This window comes from Triticum urartu, chromosome 2A, assembly GCF_056163025.1.
Source record: "Triticum urartu cultivar PI428250 chromosome 2A, HENAU_Tu73, whole genome shotgun sequence".
Lineage (NCBI taxonomy): Eukaryota > Viridiplantae > Streptophyta > Magnoliopsida > Poales > Poaceae > Triticum > Triticum urartu.
The window spans coordinates 372240702-372268648 of NC_141874.1; positions in this window are offsets into that span (position 1 = coordinate 372240702).

Below are 27947 nucleotides of genomic sequence, written 5' to 3' on the forward strand. Positions count from 1 at the left end.
CATGTTCAGCATGACTGTGTACAATATCTGACATGCATACAAAAAAATATAGTGAGATTATGTAAGGAGAGCATGCAAAAATCTAGAGTAATGGTAGCAATCTAGAGTAATGTTAACCACCAATGGATGGATCCAAAAATAATTATAGCAGGCTGATGATTGCTTTAATTTAATAAAAACAGATGATGATTGCTTTACTATTTGTTTCCCACCCAAGATGAACAACATAGGCATACCCTAGGTGAACCAGATATTAGACAGAGATACTATTCATTGATGCCTCGATATGTGCCCCACAACTAATTTAGAACTCAAGTTTGAACATCAATTTGGACCTGACTTGGAGTCTAAGAGGTGAACAGGACAATAAAGTAGCAGGTAATATTAAGCAATGCATAACATAAGGAGAAACAAAAGAATGCGACCTCTCTTGTGGACCCGTGTACTCCTCAGGTTCATCTGCTGAGTCGATGATGGTGATGTCGTTGCGGTGGGTATCGGCGGCAGGGAAGGAGATCTAAGGCGGCCAAAGACGGTCAGGAGTCGTGATGTCTGGTTTGTTGGATGCTTCTGTCGATGGAGCAGCTCAGGTGAGGTGGACGACATCGCAGCAGGAGCAGGACAAACCACAAAAAGTTTTCTTTGACACATACCTGTAACTGAAGTAATTCTGTAAGGGCTCATTTGGCTTGCATGATTCTAAAAACACAGGGATAGGAGGAAAAACACCGGAATAGGATAGGAATGCACATGGGAAACAGAGCATTTGTGAACACAGGATTTCTGTCAACTTGTGTGTTTGGTTCATAGGAAAAGGAGGAGCAGAGGAATGCAAAGAAACATGGCCAAAATAATGTGAAACCATATGAAAGCGTGTATAGTTAGAATGTTATTCTGCCACTAATGCACTTGGTCTTGTTTTCATGCATAGGATTTTGAAAAGTAGGTCTAGGTGGATGTTTTCCTCCATTCCTTTCAACATAATGCATGAATAATTTAATAGTACAGTGCCATAGGAAAATTTCCTATTGCTATGTTTTTCCATTGAACCACAATAGCCCTAATGGACCGACATGAATGTAGAGTAATAAGTGATGCGACAAGTGTACAATCTCTTTGCCGTAGCCGTGTCGACCTCAGCATCATTGGGTTGGTCGCTGAAGAGGTTGAGGCAGAGGTGGCTGTCGGAGGTGTGGAGGAAGATCTAAGGAATCTGTAGATGGCGTCCAGGGCACTGCTCTGTTGTGATGGATTGTAACGTCCTTGGAGCAGCTTCGGTGAGCCGTAAGATGTCAAGGCTGAAGCAGCACAAGACAGACATCGTTAATCTCAAGTGGGATTCTAATAGCATCTCCAATAGATGATGTAAAAGGCATTACCAAAAGGTGATAGATGTAAAATTTACATCACAAAAAACCACCTGACTACAACAGATGAGGTAAAAATTGTTGACTCTGAACTTAACTGTCGAAACTGAAATTTACCGTGGAATCTGAATGTTTGTGTCGAAACTGAACACAATGGTAGCAGAGAGGCACTTCACATGGGATAGTTTAGGGAGGGCCTGCAGTTCATCTTCCACCTGCACCCCCCTGAGCCGCCAGCCACCACCGACCGAACCCCGTGTCGGTGTCAAAACCGGTGGATCTCGGGTAGGGGGTCCCGAACTGTGCATCTAAGGCTGATGGTAACAGGAGGCAGGGGACACAATGTTTACCCAGTTTCGGGCCCTCTCGATGGAGGTAATACCCTACTTCCTGCTTGATTGATCTTGATGATATGAGTATTACAAGAGTTGATCTACCACGATATCGTAGAAGCTAAACCCTAGAAGCTAGCCTATGATTCAGATTGTTGTTGTCCTACGGACTAAACCCTCCGGTTTATATAGACACTGGAGGGGTCTAGGTTACACAGAGTCGGTTACAAGGGAGGAGATCTACATATCCGAATTGCCAAGCTTGCCTTCCACGCAAAGGAGAGTCCCACCTGGACATGGGACGAAGTCTTCAATCTTGTCTCTTCACAGTCCAACAGTTCGGCCAAAGTATATAGTCCGGCTGTCCGAGGACCCCCTAATCCAGGACTCCCTCAGTAGCCCCTGAACCAGGCTTCAATGACGATGAGTCCGGCGCGCAGATTGTCTTCGGCATTGCAAGGCGGGTTATTCTCCAAATCTTGAGTACCTGTCGTGACAAGTAGTGTCCGGCTTCCCATGAATGTTGCACTCATCGGCTTCTATGCTTTAATAATGGCTATCTTCCATGTGTCGAGCAAATGCGAGAAGTCGGGGCATTTTTACATTTGCCACCCTAACCATGTGAGTAAATCGTCTATTTAAAGAGCCGGGGATCCTCAGATCCAGATCACACCATTCTCCCACAGTGAGTATCCGTCGGAGCGTGCCCGGAAAAGTCCATCCCATCATGGCCGGCCATCACAGCTCCTCCTCTCGCTCTCGTAGCACTAAGCCAGGCAATTGGGAGAAGTTTTCCGTCCCCCACAACCAATTAGTAGAGTTACAAACCCAGAGGTTTCTCCCTCCTACGTATATGGTCCCCGTCCGAGCCGGACTAGCCACTTATAATGGCGGGGAGCAAGCGGAGAGCTTTCCCAACCCATCCATGGGGGAGCAGGTATGCCTTGTCCCTTACTTATTGAGGGGACTCGGATTTCCAATCCATCCGTTCCTCCGCGGGCTCCTGGAGTTCTACGACATCTAGCTGCATAACTTTACTCCTGCCTCCATATTACACATCACACGCTACGTCGCCTTTTGCGAGCTCTTTCTGGGTTGCGAAGCTCATTTTGAGCTATGGAAGAGGCTATTCTGCCTCGTACCCCGTACACAGGAGGGGTCAATATATCAAGTGGGCGGAGCCAAAATATGGCGCATCACCGGGACCGGATACCTGTCCGGTACTCCAAGAAGACATTCGAAGACTGGCCTTCGGAGTGGTTTTATATGGAGGACGTCCCCCTTCCGGACCCTATTCGGATGGGCCTTCTTGAGTTTAATAATGCCCCTTTGAAGAAACGCCGCAGCTGGCGCCCTCGGATCCCTCAGGAGGAAAATAACAGAGAGGTCCTTTACCTGATGAGCAGGATAAAAACACTGGCCAAATCAGGACTGACAACAATCGAGGTTATGTCAATATGTATAATGCGGGGGGTGCAGCCACTTCAGTATCGGGGGAAACCCTTGTGGCACTTCAATGGAGAAAACGATGCCACCCGCTACGGCCGTAAAGGTCCGGACTCCGCCTGTCGGTGTCAAAACCGGCGGATCTCGGGTAGGGGGTCCCGAACTGTGCGTCTAGGCTGGATGGTAACAGGAGGCAGGGGACACGATGTTTTACCCAAGTTCGGGCCATCTTGATTGAGGTAAAACCCTACGTCCTGCTTGATTATTCTTGATAATATGAGTAGTACAAGAGTTGATCTACCACGAGATCGGAGAGGCTAAACCCTAGAAGCTAGCCTATGGTATGATTGTTGTATATGTTATCTATCGACTAGCCTGGCCTCGGTTTATATAATGCACCAATGGCCTAGGATAACAAGAGTCCTAGCTGAATACGCCGGTGAGGAGGAGTCCTTGTCTTGATCGCCAAGTCTTGTGGAATCTTCCTTGTATGCGGCAGCTGTCTGAACTGGCCCATGAGTATACGGCCATGGGGGTCCTCGGCCCAATCTAACAGATCAGGAGATGACGTGGTGAGTACCCCCTAGTCCAGGACACCGTCAGTAGCCCCCTGAACCGATCTTCAAGTTAGGGACGCTCCTCGATTCTTCCGAACCGTTCTTCATCTTTGGTCGTCGGTCTTGAAAACTGGTTCAACAAATCTTCTCATCTTCGATCTTGAGGATCGCCGAAATGCATTCGACGAGTTTACACGTCGGGTATCTGAGGAGCCCCTTTAAGTTTCCGGCCTTTATCAATGCCTTGTTATTTTTATGCCACACCTCGGGTTTAAAGTCGTTCCCGGGCGGCAGCGTCCTCTTGCGTCCGAGCTCCAACGCCGGACTGCATTCGAGGTATCTTTTGCAGCCGAGCACCAACGCCGGACTGCTTCCCAGCTCTAACGCTGAAATGTATCCGAGCTCCAACGCCGGATTGAATCCGAGCTCCACGCCGGACTATGTATCCGAGGTGTCGTAAATCACCTTGGTTCAAAGAAGTTTGAAGGAGTTTAGCCGAGCTTAATGCCGGAAATGCCCTCTATGGAGCCAACCACTAGCGCCCGAGCTTTATGCCGGACTTCTTCCGAGGTGGTGCACCACCCCGAATGTGGGCCGATTTTTGTCAATATTTTTGATTGGTGCAATTTATTCTCTGCCGAGATATATAGACAGTAGCCCTCAAGGTGGGTATCGGTCTAAAACCTGAGATGCACATGAAGGATGACATAAGACCACTGATCCCAGTAGCTGCTGTGACTCAGGTTGATTTTCCAAATCGGTCTGAGGATGAAGTCCTAGCTCTACAGAATACTTCGGGACACAAAAAGTGGCGTGCTCAGTCCTCGAGACTCAGGTTGGGTGCGGCCGACCAACCTGAGGATCAAAATCTCCTCGGAAACTGTATTACACTTAAAATTTTTTGCATTGGACAGGCAATGCAGTAGCCTCCGAGACACTGGTCGGGTGGCAACACCAGATCAGGGGATCTATGTGCCCCTTTAATATTTGTAAATAATAAGCCCGAAGCCCAGTAGCCCCCGAGCCTTAATGCGGGCACGGGTGGCCGAATGAAGGATTGATATCCATAGTAAAATCACAAATTATGTGTAATGACTTTATGTATCCAAGTACTTTACGTCATTAATGCTCGGATCCGCATTCTACAAAACTTTGTTGACCGACCATCGGCTTCCACCTCCTCAGCCAATAGCCGAGGAGTGTTTGTCCTACTTTATAAAGCCTTTATAAGGGCAAAGATTTACAACAAACAAGGCAATCTGGCCATACGGTTTTATAAACAAAGGTACGCAGAGAGATATGTTATATTACTGTTTAACAGAAGAAATGTCTTCCAAAGAAAATAGTCCCGCTATCGGTTCCTTTCTTTGGGTTGTCATGCTAAGCATGATCATGAAACCTCGGCTCCAATGTAAGAGCAAAATATCGAGGATTTAGTTTGGGAGGCCAGTTAATATCCCCCGGTAGTGTTCGCCGACAGTCGAGGTCAAGCCATAAACACTTCGGCCATTGTTATGAATGGCCGGTCATTTAACACCGTCATCGGATCGCTGACCAGCTTACGCTTATTTTGACAGTCAGTTTTCGGCTTTCTCCACTGAGGTGCTTAACCATGTGAGCTGGAAGCACAATCACAGTGGTTCTCCCTTTGCACACCTAGCCGAACAAAGCGGAACGTAGGAGGCAAGCGCAGGAGCCGGGCAACCCAACTATTGACCGAAGACACAATTCGAAACCGATGCATATATAGCAATGTCCGAGAATGTTTTTGCCGAATCTCTAAAGGTGTCCGGCGTTGCACTGCGAGACTTGTGCTGAAAACACACAAATAGTTTAAAAGTGACATAAGCTTGGAAAACCAAAAAACGTCAGTAAAAACTTGACGTCCGAACAAGATCAAGTGTTCGGTGCCAATTCGAAAATTAGCCTTAGCAAAAGAAGTGCTTTTGTTGTGCTTTAACATGATACATCCTATCTCAAGACTTCAAGTGGGTCAGCCTACGGCTTCAACCTCCTATCCCGAGGGCGGAGTACTTCTCACTAGGCCAGTTTAGCAAACTAAACTCTAGCGGCTTTGAGAGAGAAATTAGGCTCCCCGGCTAGTGACCACACGTTCGTGTCGAAAAAAGGAGTGATAGATAATAATAATAATAGTAAAACTTTGCAACGACTAAGAAGAAGAACACTTATCATAAAACGGCTCATATAAATTTAAGAGCCCACAAGTGACTTGGGTAAAAGAATGATTGCATGTACCGAAGTACTTATATCATATCTATGTTCAACCGAACTTTAAACGCGTCTTAAACGACCGTCGGCTTCCCCCGACGCATAAATTCCCCATCTTCGGTCCAATAACCAGGCAATCATGCCATAAGGCTGTAACAGACAAAGCGCTCTCAGGGAACTTATGCTATATTACTGCGAAGTGTAAGAAGCATCTTCGAAGAAAATAGTACCCCCGATACCTTTCTTCGGTGCTCATTGTTATTATGAGACTTGTGCAATAGATTTTTTGTACTCATGAGTTCCGTTGTGTGCCGGCCATCATTGAAAACTATAAGAGCGCTAGCTTTCGGCTTCACCCAGTCTGAGGTCCGGCTCGGATGACCCGATCGTGACAATCGCAGAGGTGCTCCCTTTACTCCCTAGCCGAACAATCGGGAACATAGGGCTAAACACATGAGCGAGGCAACCCAGCTTGCAAATCACTTAAGTCAATATGGTGCATATTGTGGCGTAATACATGAACAAGGAACGAAGCCGTACAACTATAATCATATGCAAGAGGAAAAGCTTCATGAAGGAAGCCCCAAATGAATCGGGTATTTGAATTTATGCGTCAGAAACAAAGTTTGGACAAGGAAAATTTTTACAAGCAACTTTTTTCCAAAAAGGTATAATGCTTGGTCGAACCGAACACAAGTTAGAAATTAAAGCTTTGAGCATTAAAGTGACTTAGCTGGTTAATGTGTTCGGTATTGATGACGCGGTCCGAGCTTGATGCGGGACAAGGTTCCATCCCCCAAGCCAGTCCCGAGGTGGCGGAGCAGAGAGCTCGACACGCCGAAGTGGTGACATAGCATGGTCAATGCAGACCGACAGAGTGACGCCGAAGTCCCCGGATCATTTTCCCGTGCACAAAAAATAGTGCAAACCGGAGATAATAGTAATAATGATAATTAAAAAATCATTGCATAATAAATAATTTATGCAAAGTGAGTAATAAAAGAAATATGGTCTGGTGCCGAAGTCAATGTCGATGCAGAGCTTCGGCGTGATGCGGTAAAGGCGTGGCAAAGCCTGGATTCACATGTTGGTCCGAGCTCCAGATGCGGCGTTCGCCGGACTATGTATGGAAACTGACCGAACCACCATGTGACTGTCGTTAATGCGGCCACCATTTGATAGACCTGGTTTATTTGTTGTAGCAATTCGAAGGAAGGTGATTCCCAAAATTGGGACTCGATCCACACACCCATTGCTTGATAGGCGATAAAACGACAGCATGGCAATGCTGGCAAAGGTTGGCTCACCGAGGCAAAGCCCTCGGTCCAGCTAATGTGACGGAGCTGGTCGGCTAGTGACGCCGAAGTGTCCGGAGTAGGTTGATGAAGAGATGGCGAAGCCCCCGGTCCAGCCGAGATGTCGAAGTCTCGATGTCAGACGATGAGTCGAAGTAGGTCGGCGTGATGGATACCAGCTTGAAGAAGCAATAGTGCGGCCATGCCGATGCAGGTCGTGACGTGGTCGATGCCGGCTTGATGAAGCGACCGTGCGGCGATGCCGGTATGCCCGCTCCGTGTAATCCATGGGGCGGCGATGTTGGTGATGATTTATCCTTCGTGATGCCGGACTCTAGTTCGTCTTGCCGAGATGATGATCCGAAGAAGTTGAGCTTGGCTCAACAAAGTGACGACGTGTCTAGCGCAGGTCGGCAGTCGTGGAGCAATTTTGCCGGACTGGTTTGACACCAGCATGATGTTGAAGATCATGTTCAAAAGATCTTAAATTTAGTGGGATGTGTTCGGGAACAAAACACAATACGCCAAACAAAACTTCTTTCAAAAGGGATGTCCGAAGTCCCGTTCATAAAAAAGACGAACTCGGGTCGGATTCGTTTTCGCGCAGAAAACATATCCGAAAAGTGATGCACTAATCGGAAGGTTCCCGGAATTTGGACGGTCGGATCGAGCTGAAATTTTGAAAGGTGGTAGACATAGGAATTCCGCAGCCGATCAACGGTTGGATCTTCCAAAGGACGTCCGAGATAGAAGCTGGACACCACGCCCTAAACTCATCCAGATTCCCGTCCAGATTTGAGTGGGCTCCGGTATATCATGGATTGCCAGAGATTCCTCCATCGGAACTCGACGAAATTTTCCATGGTTGTTGTAGACTCAATTGCGCACAATTCCACCAAAGCGATCGTTAAAAAGACACTTGAGGAGGCGGTGGCGGCGGACACAAGTTTGCTGTCCAGAAAGATAGCACGGTCGCGTTGAGCCCCCGAGCTCCATGGATGATTCCTCCATGATCTTGATTGAGATCGGAGTTGATGTTTGATGAAGGCCCTCGTCCGAACATGACAATCCGAACACGGGGCGCAGTTCTTGCTCGAACCAAGGTGACCAGTCGTGCTGGTGACGAAGATGCCGAAGTCGTAGTTGATCTGCAGGCGAGCCATCGATCCTTTTGTCGATCACACAGCGGAACTCTCAATGAAAGCACCAATGACGGTGTCAAAATCGGCGGATCTCGGGTAGGGGGTCCCGAACTGTGCGTCTAAGCCGGATGGTAACAGGAGGCAGGAGACACGATATTTTACTCAGGTTCGGACCCTCTTGATTCAGGTAAAACCCTACGTCCTGCTTGATTATCTTGATAATATGAGTAGTACAAGAGTTGATCTACCACGAGATCGGAGAGGCTAAACCCTAGAAGCTAGCCTATGGTATGATTGTTGTATATGTTATCTATCGACTAGCCTGGCCTCGGTTTATATAATGCACCAATGGCCTAGGATAACAAGAGTCCTAGCCGAATACGCCGGTGGGGAGGAGTCCTTGTCTTGATCGCCAAGTTTTGTGGAATCTTACTTGTATGCGGCAGCTGTCCGAACTGGCCCATGAGTATACGGCCATGGGGGTCCTCGGCCCAATCTAACAGATCAGGAGATGACATGGTGAGTACCCCCTAGTCCAGGACACCGTCACCGCCGCTGCTCTAGCGAAAATACTTTCCGATTTATACAAAGGAGAGGAAGAGGAGTTCATCTGCATTAAGCCACGTGATGGATTCTCCATGTACAACCCCCAAACTGGGTGAGCTGCTACTTTTTACTCCAGACCTTCCCGCATTCTTCATCATAAATATTTACCTTGCTATTTCATAGTACGAACTGCGAAAAGCTGTGAGGGAGGTCCACAGCCCGTCTCCGCAGCCAGAGGACCCTGACCGGGCCCTCGACCCCGGACTCGAAGAAGATCCGGACATATTCGTGGAGCTTATCGACAGGGCGTTCTATCAGTTAAGCTGCGACGGTGCCTTGGTGGCCATCATAGCCGATTATCTTGGCCTCCCTGCATCGCATGTAAGTAAAACTGGAGTCCCAACTTCCGAGAAGGATCCCTTTTTTGCAGTTCACCCACCGCACACATATGGTGTTTTACAGGGAAGGCCCTCGGGATGCCATGCCGAACCCGCGGTGACTCACCAACGAGGGGCACCAAAGCCGGGTAGGCCTAAAAGGAAGGCGGTCGGGACTAAGACGCCGTCGCAGAGGTATGAAAAAGAACTCTGCTCCGTGGTTGTCGTCTTTAAATACAATAACACCCATGGTTCCTGGCAGAAAAAACGCCGGAGAGCCTGCCGGCCACGCCTCCACCGGTCGGACTCCAGAGTCGGTCTTAGGGGCAGATGCTAACATGGGGACAACACCGAATGTTCCTCTTACACAGGATGCGAATAGGCTGTCTGCTATGAATTCCGAAGTGGAGAGTGCCATGAATCACAGGCGTTGCCGGGCCGTACTTCGTGACCCTGGTTTCTTCGAAGAGGCGTTTGATGCCTTCAACTCGGGAGACGCGTACATCCGAGCTGCTCAAAATGGTCTTGCCGGAGCCACAGACCAGTATGTAAAGGATATACGGGTAAGAAAATCATATAATTATGTATATCAGTAGCCCCTGAGACTTGAAACAGTTGGCACAACTGATTTAAGGATCATTATATGCATAGGTTCTTATGGAGAAGAATACCCGGTTGTCTCAAGAGCTGGAGGAGAGCAAAGCCCAGCTACGGGCCGCAGTTGCCGAAATGAAGGAGTCCAAGAAGGCCCCATCTGGTAACACATGTTCTGATCGAAAAGAATGAAATGACATGTACCAGTTAGTATTCGGCATGCATGCAAATCTAACAATAGATTCTGCAGATGATCCCGGAGTGAATCCGAAGGTCGTGCGAGGGGATGAGCAACATGCTCAACGATATCTAGAGGCTGGCGAGCGCGTGCTTACGCGGGTTAGGCAGGAGAAAAACGATCTCCAACATGCCAATACCCGGCTGGGCATTAAACTGAAAGATGTTTGGGCCCAGCTAGCTGACTCCGTAAAGGAGAATAAGGAGCTTCGATGCGGCATTTTTAGTAAGTGCTTGAACGAACTTTTATAGAGTTTGGCAAAGAAACCGGCTAACAGAGTTATATCTGTAGGTATGCTGACGGGTCGTCCCGAAGAGGAGATGCCCGGGTCTGCGGACGATCTTCTGCTAGAGCTCTCACAACTGCACGAACAAGTTCGGCAGGTGATGTAGGGCATTGCACAAGCCTTGTGGCCATCCGCCTCCCTGCCAGGAGGCATGGGGGAGCTCGTAGAGATGCTCAAGCGAGCACGGTGGCGCTTCCGATTATGGAAGATATCTGCCTGTCGACAAGGTGCAAGGGAAGCCTGGGCCATGGTGAAGACGCGATATACCAAGGCTGACCTGAACCACATGTCCGAGGTCGGACCTGTGGGGTCTGATGGGAAAGAGATCCCCGTTAGGCTTGTGTATGACCAAGTAAAATTAGCCGCAAAGTATTCCCAACAGGATTGTAGGCTAGACAGCCTGTTGGATGGTATAGAAGAAGAATCTAGTCAGTCTAAGCGATTGTGTACTTCAAGTGACATATATTGTCCCTAGCCGGATTGTAAATCATTTGTCATGGCGGAACTTTTCGCTTCGACCTCCGGACTCGACAGTCCATATTGTATCCGAATACCCGCTCAGTTATGTAAAAACCGGGGTACGCGTGGAAACCAGGCGTAGGGGTCACAAGTGCTTGAACATACAAGTACCCAACTAGCTATGTTATATTACATGGATAGTAAGAAACATCTTCCAGGGAGAATAGTTCTGTTAAGGGTTCCTTTCCCTAGGTACGCATGCCTTAATGTGCATGTCCGAACTGCAAAAAGAGACGTAGGATATAAACATCTGGGGGCATGTATTGCAATAAGTAAAAGTCATCTTTTGTTCACCTACCAAATATTCCCTTAAGAACGCTAGCTTTTGGCTTCACCCAGTCTGAGGTACACATCCGGCTGACCCGACAGTAACAATCACAGAGGTGCTCCCCTTATGCCCTAGCCGAATTAACGGGAACGTAGGGCATAAACAAAAGATCCAGGCAACCCAGCTGTTGGGTTTCGTAGTAATTTCAAAAAATTTCCTACGCACACGCAAGATCATGTGATGCATAGCAACGAGAGGGGAGAGTGTTGTCTACATACCCACGCAGACCGACTGCGGAAGCATTGACGCAACGTGGAAGTCGTCTTCACGATCCAACCGATCAAGTACCGAAACTACGGCACCTCCGAGTTCGAGCACACGTTCAGCTCGATGACGATCCCCGGACTCCGATCCAGCAAAGTGTCGGGGAAGAGTTCCGTCAGCACGACGGCGTGGTGACGATCTTGATGCACTACAGCAGCAGGGCTTCGCCTAAACTCCGCTACAGTATTATCGAGGAATATGGTGGCTGGGGGCACCGTGCACGGCTAAGGAATAGATCACATGGATCAACTTGTTGTCTCTTTGGTGCTAGCCCTGCCCCTCTATTTATATGTTGAGCCCCGGGGTCGAAACTTGGAGCAAAAGCCTCCTCAAAGTCGGTTTTTTCCGAAAGGCAAGAGTCCCACTCGGACTCCAGGACCAAACGCCACAATCCTTGGCGTCTGGCCCAGACGCCATGGGCCTCGGCGTCTGGCCCAGGGCCAGACGCCAGGGTCTCCGGCGTTTGGCCCCCTGGTCTCCGCAAAACTCCTTTTGCACCGACCTAAAGCCTCATGGGCTTGACCCCTTGGCCTAACCATATCATCCAATATATGAATCTTTACGTCTCGACCATTTCGAGACTCCTCGTCATGTCCCCGATCTCATCTGGGACTCCGAACTCCTTTGGTACATCAAAACATGTAAACTCATAATATAACTGTCATCGTAACCTTAAGCGTGCGGACCCTACGGGTTCGAGAACAATGTAGACATGACCGAGACACGTCTCCGGTCAATAACCAATAGCGGGACCTGGATGCCCATATTGGCTCCTACAGATTCTACGAAGATCTTTATCGGTCAGACGGCATAACAACATACGTTGTTCCCTTTGTCATCGGTATGTTACTTGCCCGAGATCCGATCGTCGGTATTCCTATACCTAGTTCAATCTCGTTACCGGCAAGTCTCTTTACTCGTTCTGTTGCAATGCTTGCAAGGCTTAAGTGATGTGCATTACCGAGAGGGCCCAGAGATACCTCTCCGACAATCGGAGTGACAAATCCTAATCTCGAAATACGCCAACCCAACATCTACCTTTGGAGACACCTGTAATGCTCCTTTATAATCACCCAGTTACGTTGTGACGTTTGGTAGCACCCAAAGTGTTCCTCCGGCAAACGGGAGTTGCATAATCTCATAGTCATAGGAACATGTATAAGTCATGAAGAAAGCAATAGCAACATACTAAACGATCGGGTGCTAAGCTAATGGAATGGGTCATGTCAATCAGATCATTCAACTAATGATGTGACCTCGTTAATCAAATAACAACACTTTGTTCATGGTTAGGAAACATAACCATCTTTGATTAACGAGCTAGTCAAGTAGAGGCATACTAGTGACACTAAGTTTGTCTATGTATTCACACATGTATTATGTTTCCGGTTAATACAATTCTAGCATGAATAATAAACATTTATCATGATATAAGGAAATAAATAATAACTTTATTATTGCCTCTAGGGCATATTTCCTTCAGTCTCCCACTTGCACTAGAGTCAATAATCTAGTTCACATCGCCATGTGATTTAACAGCAATAGTTCACATCACCATGTGATTATCACCCATAGTCCACATCGATATGTGATCAACACCCAAAGGGTTTACTAGAGTCAGTAATCTAGTTCACATCGCTATGTGATTAACACCCAAAGAGTACTAAGGTGTGATCATGTTTTGCTTGTGAGAGAATCTTAGTTAACGGGCCTGCCAAATTCAGATCCGTATGTATTTTGCAAAATTCTATGTCTACAATGCTCTGCACGGAGCTACTCTAGCTAATTGCTTCCACTTTCAATATGTATCCAGATTGAGACTTAGAATCATCTGGATCAGTGTCAAAAACTTGCATCGGCGTAACCGTTTACGACGAACCCTTTTGTCACGTCCATAATCGAGAAACATATCCTTATTTTACTAAGGATAATTCTGACCGCTGTCCAGTGATCTACTCCTAGATCACTATTGTAATCCCTTGCCAAATCAGTGCAGGGTATACAATAGATCTAGTATACAGCATGACATACTTTATAGAACCTATGGCCAAGGCATAGGGAATGACTTTCATTCTCTTTCTATGTTCTGCCGTGGTCGGGCTTTGAGTCTTACTCAACTTCACACCTTGTAATACAGGCAAGAACTCTTTCTTTGACCGCTCCATTTTGAACTACTTCAAAATCTTGTCAAGGTATGTACTCATTGAAAAAACTTATCAAGCGTCTTGATCTATCTCTATAGATTTTGATGCTTAATATGTAAGCAGCTTGACCGAGGTTTTCTTTGAAAAATTCCTTTCAAACACTCCTTTATGCTTTGCAGAATAATTCTACATTATTTCCGATTAACAATATGTCATACACATATACTTATCAGAAATGCTGTAGTGCTCCCACTCACTTTCTTGTAAATACAGGCTTCACCGCAAGTCTGTATAAAACTATATGCTTTGATCAACTTATCAAAGCGTATATTCCAACTCCGAGATTCTTGCACCAGTCCATAGATGGATCGCTGGAGCTCGCATATTTAGTTAACACCTTTAGGATCGACAAAACCTTCTAGTTGCATCGTATACAACTCTTCTTTAGTAAATCCATTAAGTAATGCAGTTTTGTTTATCCATTTGCCAGATTTCATAAAATGCGGCAATTGCTAACATGATTCGGACAGACTTAAGCATAGATACGAGTGAGAAAATATCATCGTAGTCAACGCCTTGAACTTGTCGAAAACCTTTTGCGACAATTCTAGCTTTGTAGATAGTAACACTACTATCAGCGTCCGTCTTCCTCTTGAAAATCCATTTATTTTCTATGGCTTGCCGATCATCGGGCAAATCCATCAAAGTCCATACTTTGTTCTCATACATGGATCATATCTTAGATTTCATGGCCTCAAACCATTTCACGGAATCTGGGCTCATCATTGCTTCCTCATAGTTCGCAAGTTCGTCATGGTCTAGTAACATGACTTCCAGAACAGGATTACCGTATCACTCTGGTGCGGATCTTACTCTGGTTTACCTACGAGATTCGGTAGTAACTTGATCTGAAGTTACATGATCATCATCATTATCTTCCTCACTAATTGGTGTAGTAGTCACAAGAACAGATTTCTGTGATGAACTACTTTCCAATAAGGGAGAAGGTACAATTACCTTATCAAGTTTTCTACTTTCCTCCCACTCACTTCTTTCGAGAGAAACTCCTTCTCTAGAAAGTTTCCGAATTTAGCAACAAAAGTCTTGCCTTCGGATCTGTGATAGAAGGTGTATCCAATAGTTTCCTTTGGATATCCTATGAAGACACATTTCTCCGATTTGGGTTTGAGCTTATCAGGTTGAAACTTTTTCACATAAGCATTGCAACCTCAAACTTTAAGAAACAACAACTTAGGTTTCTTGCCAAACCATAGTTCATACGGTGTCGTCTCAACGGATTTAGATGGTGCCCTATTTAACGTGAATGCAGCTGTCTCTAATACATAACCCCAAAACGATAGTGGTAGATCAGTAAGAGACATCATGGATTGCACTATATCCAATAAAGTACGGTTATGACGTTCGGACACACCATTATGCTGTGGTGTTCCATGTGGCATGAGTTTGTGAAACTATTCCACATTGTTTTAATTGAAGACCAAACTCGTAACTCAAATATTTGTCTCCGCGATCAGATGTAGAAAATTTATTTTCTTTTCACGATGATTTTCCACTTCACTCTGAAATTCTTTGAACTTTTCAAATGTTTCAGACTTATGTTTCATCAAGTAGATATATCCATATCTGCTCGAATCATCTGTGAAGTTCAGAAAATAACGATACTTGCCGTGAGCCTTAACACTCATCGGACCGCATACATCAGTATGTATTATTTCCAGCAAGTCAGTTGCTCGCTCCATTGTTCCGGAGAATGGACTCTTTAGTCATCTTGCCCATAAGGCATGGTTCGCAAGCATCAAGTGATTCATAATCAAGTGATTCCAAAATCCCATCAGCATGGAGTTTCTTCATGCGCTTTACACCAATATGACTTAAACGGCAGTGCCACAAATAAGTTGCACTATCATTATTAACTTTGCATCTTTTGGCTTCAATATTATGAATATGTGTATCACTACGATCGAGATCCAACAAACCATTTCGTTGGGTGTATGACCATAGAAGGTTTTATTCATGTAAACAGAACAACAATTATTCTCTAACTTACATGAATAACCGTATTGCAATAAACATGATCAAATCATATTCATGCTCAACGCAAACACCAAATAACACTTATTTAGGTTTAACACTAATCCCGAAAGTATAGGGAGTGTGCGATGATGATCATATCAATCTTGGAACTATTTCCAACACACATCGTCACTTCACCCTTTAACTAGTTTCTGTTCATTCTGCAACTCCCGTTTCGAGTTACTACTCTTAGCAACTGAACCAGTATCAAATACCGAGGGGTTGCTACGAACACTAGTAAAGTACACATCAATAACATGTATATCAAATATAGCTTTGTTTACTTTGCCATCCTTCTTATCCACCAAATACTTGGGGTAGTTCCGCTTCTAGTGACCAGTCCCTTTGCAGTAGAAGCACTTAGTCTCAGGCTTAGGTCCAGACTTGGGCTTCTTCACTTGAGCAGCAACTTGCTTGCCGTTCTTCTTGAAGTTCCCCTTCTTCCCTTTGCCCTATTCCTTGAAACTAGTGGTCTTGTCTACCATCAACACTTGATGTTTTTCTTGGTTTCTACCTTCGTCGATTTTAGCATCACAAAGAGCTTGGGAATCATTTCCGTTATCCCTTGCATATTATAGTTCATCATGAAATTCTACTAACTTGGTGATGGTGACTAGAGAATTCTGTCAATCACTATTTCATCTCAAAGATCAACTCCCACTTGATTCAAGCGATTGTAGTACCCAGACAATCTGAGCACATGCTCACTAGTTGAGCGATTCTCCTCCATCTTTTAGCTATAGAACTTGTTGGAGACTTCATATCTCTCAACTCCGGTATTTGCTTGAAATATTAACTTCAACTCCTGGAACATCTCATATGGTCCATGACATTCAAAACGTCTTTGAAGTCCCGATTCTAAGCTGTTAAGCATGGTGCACTAAACTATCAAATAGTCATCATATTGACCTAGCCAAACGTTCATAACGTCCGCATCTGCTCCTGCAATAGGTCTGTCACCTAGCGGTGCATCAAGGACATAATTCTTCTGTGCAGAAATGAGGATACACCTCAGATCACGGATCTAATCCGCATCATTGCTACTAACATCTTTCAACACAATTTTCTCTAGGAACATATCAAAATAAACACAGGGAAGCAACAACGCGAGCTATTGATCTATAACATAATTTGCAAAATACTACCAGGACTAAGTTCATGATAAATTTAAGTTCAATTTAATCATATTACTTAAGAACTCCCACTTAGATAGACATCCCTCTAATCCTCTAAGTGATCACGTGATCCAAATCAACTAAACCATAACCGATCATCACGTGAGATGGAGTAGTTTTCAATGGTGAACATCGTTATGTTGATCATATCTACTATATGATTCACGCTCGACCTTTCGGTCTCCGTGTTTCGAGGCCATATCTGCATATGCTAGGCTCGTCAAGTTTAACCTAAGTATTCTGCGTGTGCAAAAACTGGCTTGCACCCGTTGTAGATGGACGTAGAGCTTATCACACCCAATCATCACGTGGTGTCTGGGCACGACGAACTTTGGCAACGGTGCATACTCAGGGAGAACACTTCTTGATAATTTAGTGAGAGATCATCTTATAATGCTATCATCAATCAAAGCAAGATAAGATGCATAAAAGATAAACATCACATGCAATCAATATAAGTGATATGATATGGCCATCATCATCTTGTGCTTGTGATCTCCATCTTCGAAGCACCGTCGTGATCACCATCTTCACCGGCGCGACACCTTGATCTCCATCGTAGCATCGTTGTCGTCTCGCCAATCTTATGCTTCCACGACTATCACTGCCGCTTAGTAATAAAGTAAAGCATTACATCGCGATTGCATTGCATACAATAAAACGACAACCATAAGGCTCCTGCCAGTTGCCGTTAACTCGGTTACAAAACATGATCATCTCATACAATAAAATTCAGCATCATGTCTTGACCATATCACATCACAACATTCCCTACAAAAACAAGTTAGACGTCCTCTACTTTGTTGTTGCAAGTTTTACGTGGCTGCTATGGGCTTAAGCAAGAACCAATCTCACCTACGCATCAAAACCACAACGATAGTTTGTCAAATAGACTCCGTTTTAACCTTCGCAAGGACCAGGCGTAGCCATACTTGGTTCAACTAAAGTTGGAGAGACAGTCGCCCGCAAGCCACCTGTGTGCAAAGCACGTCGGGGGAACCGGTCTCGCGTAAGCGTACGCGTAATGTTGGTCTGGGTCATCTCGTCCAACAATGCCGCCGAACCAAAGTATGACATGTTGGTAGGCAGTATGACTTATATCACCCACAACTCACTTGTGTTCTACTCGTGCATATAACATCAACATAAATAACCTAGGCTCTGATACCACTGTTGGGTTTCGTAGTAATTTCAAAAAAATTCCTACGCACACGCAAGATCATGTGATGCATAACAACCAGAGGAGAGAGTGTTGTCTACGTACCCACGCAGACCAACTGCGGAAGCGTTGACGCAACGTAGAGGAAGTAGTCGTTCGTCTTCATGATCCAACCGATCAAGTACCGAAACTACGGCACCTCCGAGTTCGAGCACACGTTCAGCTCGATGACGATCCCCGGACTCCGATCCAGCAAAGGTCGGGGAAGAGTTCCGTCAGCACGACGGCGTGGTGACGATCTTGATGCACTACAGCAGCAGGGCTTCGCCTAAACTCCGCTACAGTATTATCGAGAAATATGGTGGCTGGGGGCACCGCACACGGCTAAGGAATAGATCATGTGGATCAACTTGTTGTCTCTTTGGTGCTAGCCCTGCCCCTCTATTTATATGTTGGGCCCCGGGGTCGAAACTTGGAGCAAAAGCCTCCTCAAAGTCGGTTTTTCCCGAAAGGCAAGAGTCCCACTCGAACTCCAGGACCAAACGCCACAATCCTTGGCGTCTGGCCTAGACGCCATGGGCCTCGGCGTCTGGCCCAGGGCCAGACGCCAGGGTCTCCGGCGTTTGGACCCCTGGTCTCCGCAAAACTCCTTTTTCACCGACCTAAAGCCTCATGGGCTTGACCCCTTGGCCTAACCATATCATCCAATATATGAATCTTTACGTCTCGACCATTTCGAGACTCCTCGTCATGTCCCCGATCTCATCCGGGACTCCGAACTCCTTCGGTACATCAAAACATGTAAACTCATAATATAACTGTCATCGTAACCTTAAGCGTGCGGACCCTACGGGTTCGAGAACAATCTAGACATGACCGAGACACGTCTCCGGTCAATAACCAATAGCGGGACCTGGATGCCCATAAAGGCTCCTACATATTCTACGAAGATCTTTATCGGTCAGACCGCATAACAACATATGTTGTTCCCTTTGTCATCGGTATGTTACTTGCCCGAGATTCGATCGTCGGTATTCCTATACCTAGTTCAATCTCGTTACCGGCAAGTCTCTTTACTCGTTCTGTAATACATCATCCCGCAACTAACTCATTTAGTTGCAATGCTTGCAAGGCTTAAGTGATGTGCATTACCGAGAGGGCCCAGAGATACCTCTCCGACAATCGGAGTGACAAATCCTAATCTCGAAATACGCCAACCCAACATCTACCTTTGGAGACACCTGTAATGCTCCTTTATAATCACCCAGTTACGTTGTGACGTTTGGTAGCACCCAAAGTGTTCCTCCGGCAAACGGGAGTTGCATAATCTCATAGTCATAGGAACATGTATAAGTCATGAAGAAAGCAATAGCAACATACTAAACGATCGGGTGCTAAGCTAATGGAATGGGTCATGTCAATCAGATCATTCAACTAATGATGTGACCTCGTTAATCAAATAACAACACTTTGTTCATGGTTAGGAAACATAACCATCTTTGATTAACGAGCTAGTCAAGTAGAGGCATACTAGTGACACTAAGTTTGTCTATGTATTCACACATGTATTATGTTTCCGGTTAATACAATTATAGCATGAATAATAAATATTTATCATGATATAAGGAAATAAATAATAACTTTATTATTGCCTCTAGGGCATATTTCCTTCACCAGCTTGGCCAAAACTTAAGTCATATTGATGCATATAATGGTGAAGAAAAGGTACATGTGGAAAAGTAACACATGTGCAGGGGGCATAGAGCCCGGAACATAATTATATGAAGCTTCTGTATAAGAAGCCCCCAGGTATAATGAGCACGCATGGCGCGTCAAGATTGTGTAGTCAAGACACATTTTAACCTTTTAAGGCCATGAAGAAAAAAGGGAAGAAAGACAGATATCGAATATATATATATAAAGGAGGAGGTAAGGAGACGAACACAGAGTTCGGCACTAGGCGTAGAACCTTCGGAGTCTGGCCGCGTTCCATGGGTTTGGCTCGAGTCGATTGTCCGATGCATCCCGCAGACGGTACGCTCCACCGGTTAGAACTTTGTCAATGACGAAGGGACCTTCCCATTTGGGCTTGAGCTTGTCCTTTTTCTTCTCTGGTAGGCGTAGAACAAGTTCGCCAACGCTATAAGTTTTGGCCCGTAATTCTCTGCTTTGATATCGTCGAGCATGTTGCTGATAGAATGCGGAGCGGGCTTTTCCAATGTCACGCTCCTCCTCCAGGGCGTCTAAACTGTCCCACCGATCAAGCTCGGCTTCTTTCTCTTCGTCCATGCGCACTCGAGGTGAGTCATGAATGATGTCGCAGGGCAGTACCGCCTCTGTGCCGTACACCATAAAAAACGTTGTGTATCCGGTAGTGCGATTCGGCGTGGTCCGCAGCCCCCATAGTATGGAGTCGAGCTCCTCAACCCAATGCGTATATGATTCCTTTAAGGATCGCACTAATCTGGGTTTAATGCCGCTCATAATAAGACCATTTGCTCGTTCGACTTGACCGCTTGTTTGGGGGTGATAGACGGAGGCATAATCGAGCTTAATGCCCATGTTGCCGCACCAAGTTTTTACCTCATTAGCTATAAAGTTCAAGCCGTTATCGGTGATGATGCTGTGGGGGGAACCATAACGGTGTACAACCCCGGATATGAAGTCTATCACTGGTCCGGACTCGGCCATTTTAACTGGTTTGGCTTCTATCCATTTGGTGAATTTATCCACCATGACCAATAGGTACTTTTTCTTATGGCTTCCTCCTTTAAGGGGCCCGACCATATCAAGACCCCAGACCGCAAAGGGCCAAGTAATGGGGATTGTTTGGAGAGCGGTAGGTGGCATATGGCTTTGGTTTGCAAAAATCTGGCAACCGACGCAATGTTGGACGAGGTCTTGTGCGTCTGCTCGGGCTGTCGGCCAGTAGAAACCTGTACGGAAGGCCCGAGCTGCGGCGTGATGGCCGCCGAGTCCCGCATGAATTGCTGCCAAAATTTGCCGTCCTTCCTCTTTGGAGATGCACCTTTGAAGTACTCTGGTAGGGCTTTTCTTATAAAGCTCTCCCTCGTGGACCTTGTAGGCTTTAGACCGCCGCACAATGCAACGTGCCTCATTTGGGTCCTTAGGGAGTTCTTGCCTATTTAGGTAAGCCAAGAAGGGTTCTGTCCACGGGGCGATGACAACCATAATCACGTGGGCCGAAGGTGTTATTTCGGTGGCGGAGCCTCCGATTACGTCAGAGTGCTCGGGATCTGGTGTTGTGGCCGGACCCAGACTGTTGTTGCCGGTCTCCCCTTCCCACACCATGGGTGGCTTAAACAACCTTTCCAAGAAGATATTAGGTGGGACAGGGTTGCGCTTAGCGCCGATGCGGGCGAGGATATTCGCCGCTTGATTGTTTTCTCGGACCACATGGTGGAATTCGAGCCCCTCGAACCGAGCTGACATTTTGAGGATGGCATTACGGTAAGACGCCATTTTTGGGTCCTTGGCGTCAAAGTCTCCATTTATTTGAGATATTGAGAGGTTCGAATCCCCACACACCTCTAGGCGTTGAATGCCCATGGAGACTGCCATCCGGAGACCATGCAACAGGGCCTCATATTCTACTGTATTGTTGGGGTCTGTGTATAGTATTTGGAGTACGTATTGGACTATATCTCCGGTGGGGGATGTCAGGACGACGCCTGCCCCCAGACCAGCCAGCATCTTAGAGCTGTCGAAGTGCATGATCCAATTGGAGTATACGCCGTACTCTTTAGGGAGTTCGGCTTTTGTCCATTCGGCGTTGAAATCAGCCAGTACTTGCGACTTAATGTCTCGCCGTGGTTTGTATGTTATGTCGAAGGGAAGGAGCTCAATAGCCCATTTAGCAATCCGGCCCGGGGCATCGCGGTTATTTATTATGTCGTTGAGTGGTACTTCAGAGGCCATCGTAATTGAACACTCTTGAAAGTAGTGTCGTAGTTTTCGGGATGGCATGAAGACCGCGTATGCTATCTTTTGATAATGTGGGTACTGTGATTTGCATGGAGTGAGGACAGTGGATATATAGTATACCGGATTTTGAAGCAGGAACTTATGTCCGTCCGTCTCTCGTTCGACGACGAGCACTGCGCTTACAACCTGGTGTGTTGTCGCTATATATAACAGCATTGGTTCGCCGATATTTGGCGCGGCCAAGATTGGGTTGCTACCCAAGAGGGCTTTTATTTTTTCCAATCCGGCCGTGGCCGCATCCGTCCACTCGAAGTGTTCTGTGTGCCGAAGAAGGCGGTAAGGAGGTAATTCCTTTTCTCCTAATCAGGAGATAAAGCAGCTTAAGGCAGCCACGCATCCGGTTAATTTCTAGATTTGCTTGAGGTCTGTTGGGATAGCCAACTGTGACAGGGCTCGGATTTTAGCCAGATTTGCTTCAATTACTCTATTGGAAACGATGAAGCCCAAGAGCTCGGCGGGCACGCCGAAAATGCATTTTTCTGGATTGAGCTTGATGTCATATGTTCGGAGATTGTCGAATGTAAGCCTCAAGTCGTCTATTAAGGATTCGACCTGTCTGGTTTTAATGACCACATCGTCTATGTATGCCTCCACTATTTTGCCGATTTGTGTTTCCAGGCATGTCTGAATCATGCGTTGATAGGTTGCACCGGCGTTTTTGAGCCCGAAAGGCAAGGTGTTAAAACAGATGGGGCCGTATGGAGTGATGAATGCCGTTGCGGCTTGATCGGACTCCGTCATCTTGATTTGATGGTATCCGGAGTATGCGTCGAGGAAACACAATGAGTCTTGTCCTGCGGTAGCGTCGATAATTTCATCGACGTAGGGGAGGGGGAAGGGATCCTTGGGGAAAGACTCGTTAAGGTCCTTGAAATCGACACATAGGCGCCAGGATTTGTCCTTCTTTGGTACCATCACCAGGTTTGCTAGCCAGTCCGGGTGTTTTATTTCTCTAACGAATCTGGCCTCGAGTAACTTGGCTAGCTCTTCTCCCATGGCTTGCTGCTTAGGCTCTGAGAAACACCATAGAGTCTGCTTGACCAGCTTGAATCCCTTTAGAATGTTTAGGCTATGCTCGGCCAGCCTGCGTGGGATTCCTGGCATGTCTGAAGGATGCCAGGCGAAGATGTCCCAATTCTCGCGCAAGAACTCCCGCAGTGCAGCGTCTGTTATGGGGTTCAGCTATGCCCCGATGGATGCTGTTTTTGTAGGGTCCGTTGGGTGGACCTAGAATTTGACTATTTCGTCCGCTGGTTTGAAAGAGGTGGACTTGGGTCTTTTGTCAAGTATCACGTCGTCCCTGTCCACTGTGGAGCGCAGCGCAGTTAGTTCTTCAGCCACGAGGGCTTCGGAAAATGCCTCGAGGGCTAGTGCGGTGGTTTTATTTTTGGTGCGGAGTGCTATGTCCGGATCACTAGCTAGAGTGATGATTCCATTGGGCCCGGGCATCTTGAGCTTCATGTACCCGTAATGGGGTATAGTTTGGAAGATCGTGAATGCCTCCCGCCCTAAAAGGGCGTGGTATCCGCTACTAAACGGGGCCACTTGGAATGTGATTTCTTCGGACCTATAATTCTCCGGCGTGCCGAATACCACATCTAGTGTGATTTTTCCCGCACATCGTGCCTCCCGACTAGGGATGATTCCTCTGAAGGTCATGCTGCTTTGCTCAATGCGGCTCTTGTCTATTTCCATTTTGCTAAGAGTCTCCTCGTAGATGAGGTTTAATCCGCTGCCACCATCCATGAGCACTTTAGTAAGCCGGAAGCCATCCACAATTGGACTAAGGTCCAATGCGGCTGGTGCTCGGGCTGTTCGGAATTGAGGTTTGTCACTGGCATTGAAGCTTATAGCCTTATCGTTCCATGGATTTATTGTTGCAACATGGCAGACTTTGGCGAGGCTGCGGAGTGCTCGCTTGCGCCTATTATTTGAGGCGAAAGTCTCGAAGACTGTCAGTACTGTATTGTTATTTTCCACGGGATGGTGCTCTGTGGTATTGTTGATGAGGAGATCCTCGCCTCTCTTGGCCACCTGCCGGAGTATCCAACATGCTCTAAGGCTATGTGTTGGCATAGTATCCGGTGTAGTGTGACTTTTGCATGGCCCATTGAGCCATCCCTCCAATACGGTTCCACGCCCTGAAGTGGGCTTTGGTTTCTTTGTAATTCGACCGGGTGACTTACGAGAGTACACCCTTTTAGTTCGGACGAAGGGTTTAGTGAGAGCCGAAGGATTCCGGAATTTTGTTTCAGTTTTCCAGGTGCTTTCCATGGCACAGTACTTCTGTACTATGGCCGCCAAGTCAGCGAAGTGTGCTATGTCACGGCGACTTATGGCGTTGAGGATTCCCTTGTCCGTGCAATTTTTGCAAAAGAACGAAATTGTGTCTTCCTCGCGACAGTCCTTGACCTTGCTCATTACAAGGAGGAATCTGACCCAATAGTGATGTACTATCTCTTGGGGATCTGGTCTGATGTGGGAAAGATCACTTTTGTGAGGGTGGGTGGGTAGATTTAGGTCCAAATCCTGACCCGATCTGAGACCCAGGGGCAAAGGAGTTTCCGATCTTGGCAGTTTGAGCTCTGGGACGTTGCCCAATAGTTCTGGCCCGCTGTACGATTCTAGGTTCGAAGCTTGGGCCATGTCCTCCCGTAGACGGGTATTCGGCTCGGAGAACTCGGGAATCCGGACATAGTTTGTCCTCAAAATACAGGAAGAATCGCTACATTGCTCCTCCACCACCGCTATTTGATGGGTGACCGGCGGACGGTTAATCTCCCTTTGGTCGGGTTTATGTAACGCCCCAAGACCGGAGCTTCAGATGCCTTCCAGGGTTTCCGGGTTCCGTCGTGGGATTTGTTTGGTTCATAGCATTCGTCTTTGCATCATGTGCATTGCATCATGTCATCATGCCATCATGTCATTTCTTTTTCTTAACTCAACCAAATAAAATCGGATGGATCTTCGGTCCATTTAAATCGAGGGATATTCACATGGTGAAATTCTCTTTATAACATATCTCTCAATATGTTTAGGGAGCTATTATAAATATTCCATTAATTTGGAATCATCGTAACACACGTGCAAACTAATTCCCATGTCTATTCCTCTTCGATTTTGACCTTCAAACCTTGTCAATATCTCTCATCTCTTTTCTCGAGGCTCATCCTAAAACCTCAACATTTTTCGACACCTCTAATTCCTAGCCCTTGTTCAAACCATTTGAATTAAATTCAAATGATTTTGAATTAAATCCTTGTGATCATGCCTATCCTATTTTTATTGGAACCAGCGCATTTTAACGAGTCCGGGAATATTATTTGCGTGCGCTAATTCTTTCCCTATCCCTCTCTTTCTTTTCGTCTCTCCAATTCTTTTCTGTTAAAGGAAATATGAGAGAGAGAGAGAAGAGAGATAGCCCAGGGCGGCCCAACCTCCAGCGCATGCCCATTTGCCACTTAGGCCATCCAGCCGGCCTACCTAATCTGCTCTAACCCTAGCCCAACCCCCACTCTCCCTCGTCTCCTCCTCCTGGCGCCTCCAGCAGCCCTGCGCACATCTCCCCTCAAACCTCTTCCCGATCCCATCGCTCTCCCTCCGCTGCCAGGAGTCCCTCGCTCGATCCCCACTTCTCTGCCTCGACCTTTCCTCCTAGCGCCGCCGCACAAAGGGGCCGAACCCTCGCGCCTTGACCCGATTCCCTGCGCTCGATCCCCCCAGCGATGACGGCGCCTTCCGCCGGCGCGCCCCTTCTCCTCTTCCACCAGGAGCCTACGGAGCCGCGCGCCAATTCCATCCCCATGCCCGTCGCCCCCTCTTCTCTACCCTGTCCCTGTGCCTCCTCCATGGCTTTCCTTCTTGCCGCCATGGACGCGAGGGTCGAGCTCGCCGCCCTGCCGCATTGCTAGGGCCACCGGGCACCGCATCCTGCTGGGCCTCCCGTGCATCGTCCTCGCCGCTGAACTGTCTCATCTCCTTCTTCCTCGCACGTGTCTGTGACAAGCATCACCAGCAGCATGCCATGCGGCCGCGTGTCGGTCGTCGGACCTCGGCAAGTAGGACTCGGCCACAGGTGACTTCAAGGACGAGCAGGGCACTCCATCACCATCTCCAGAAGCACCTCCACGCCTTTTCTTCCGCCTCCTATGCTGCCTGACGAGTTCCTGCCTGAACTCCCTGTTGACCTCTGTCTCAAGTCCAACGAGCAGCGCCTTTGGGTTTTTTTTTCCAAGTACATCGAAGGCCCTCAATACCGTACCCCTTCATGCCGGCAAGACCGGTAAGCCGGACCCCGAAGGATCAACGACTTGTGGACCATGTACATCTACCATCTTCGAAGACCCTTGTAGCACAAACGCCAAGTTCCACTACCGTCGACCCTCAAGACCAACAAGTACCACGACGACGCATCATATTCATCTACCACCGTCTTCGGAACTGCATCAAGTACCTATGACCGAAGAACGTCAAGTACCTATGACCGAAGAACGCCAAGTACCTCTCCGAAAAACAAACATGTACCACTACATCTGGAGACCTCGAACCCGTCAAGTCCGACAATGATTGTGTACAACTACCGACGGCATGCATGTTGCCAAGTACCCTCTCCGGATCGTCATGTTCGACTACCGATAAACATGTACCACTACCATCGCCGAGATCGCGAGAACCTCTACCGTCGACCCTAGAGCATGAGAGAATGACTACTTCCACAATGAAAGTCCCGAGAACGTCTACTTCCCCTTCTTCACTTCGAACTTGATCCATTACGATAATGCACGCTCTAAAAGGTATAACCGCCGAGACGACCTTCCGAGAATGAATGCATGTTGTATGAGATGCTCATGTTCGAACCATGTCCGAGTTGTCATTGCACGTTCCTCGGTTGCCATGCTCTCGACCCACGGGAAACCCGGTATCCGGGATCAACCCACCATCCTCTCTTGATCCGTTCATCCACACTTTCTCTTGCACCGACATCTCAATGAGTTGTCGGATCACCGGAATGTTGCCGTGGCACCATTTCCATCGTAGTTGCCGTGGCACTCCTTTTGTTCCGCCATGGCGACCAAATGCTTCATAATGCTCTTGTCAAACTTTTAATAAAAATTGCATAAACTTGTTCATGTCATCCGCATCATGATTACAACAATTAAAATGTTTAAATTGTTGTTGCACCAAATTGATAAATGCATATGGGGATTTACCGGATTTGTTGTTGGTTATATCCGGCCTCATTTAAATTGTTAGATGGTATAGTTTTGTTATGCTTCACCTCTTGCCATGTTAACCAATTTTTAATTGGGTATCTAACCGGGAGAGAACTAAATAATTAATGTGGTGTTCCGTCAATATGCAATTCGTTGCATATTGAGCTCCACTTAACTTGTAGTTTTGTGTGTGCCCTTTGCCATGCCATGCATATTTAAACCGGACATGCATCATACTTGGTTGTGCATCATGCCATGTGTGCGTGTTGGTTGTTTACTATGTTGTGTGCTTCTTTCCGGGTTGCTTCTCGTGTTAGCTTCAGTTTCGTTCCGGAGTTGTGAGGATTTGTTCGACTACGTCCGCTTTGTCTTCTTCATGGACTCGTTCTTCTTCCTTGCGGGATCTCAGGCAAGATGACCATACCCTCGAAATCACTTCTATCTTTGCTTGCTAGTTGCTCGCTCTTTTGCTATGCCTATGCTGCGATACCTACCACTTGCTTATCATGCCTCCCATATTGTTGAACCAAGCCTCTAACCCACCTTGTCCTAGCAAACCGTTATTTGGCTATGTTACCGCTTTGCTCAGCCCCTCTTATAGCGTTGTTAGTTGCAGGTGAAGATTGGAGCTTGTTAC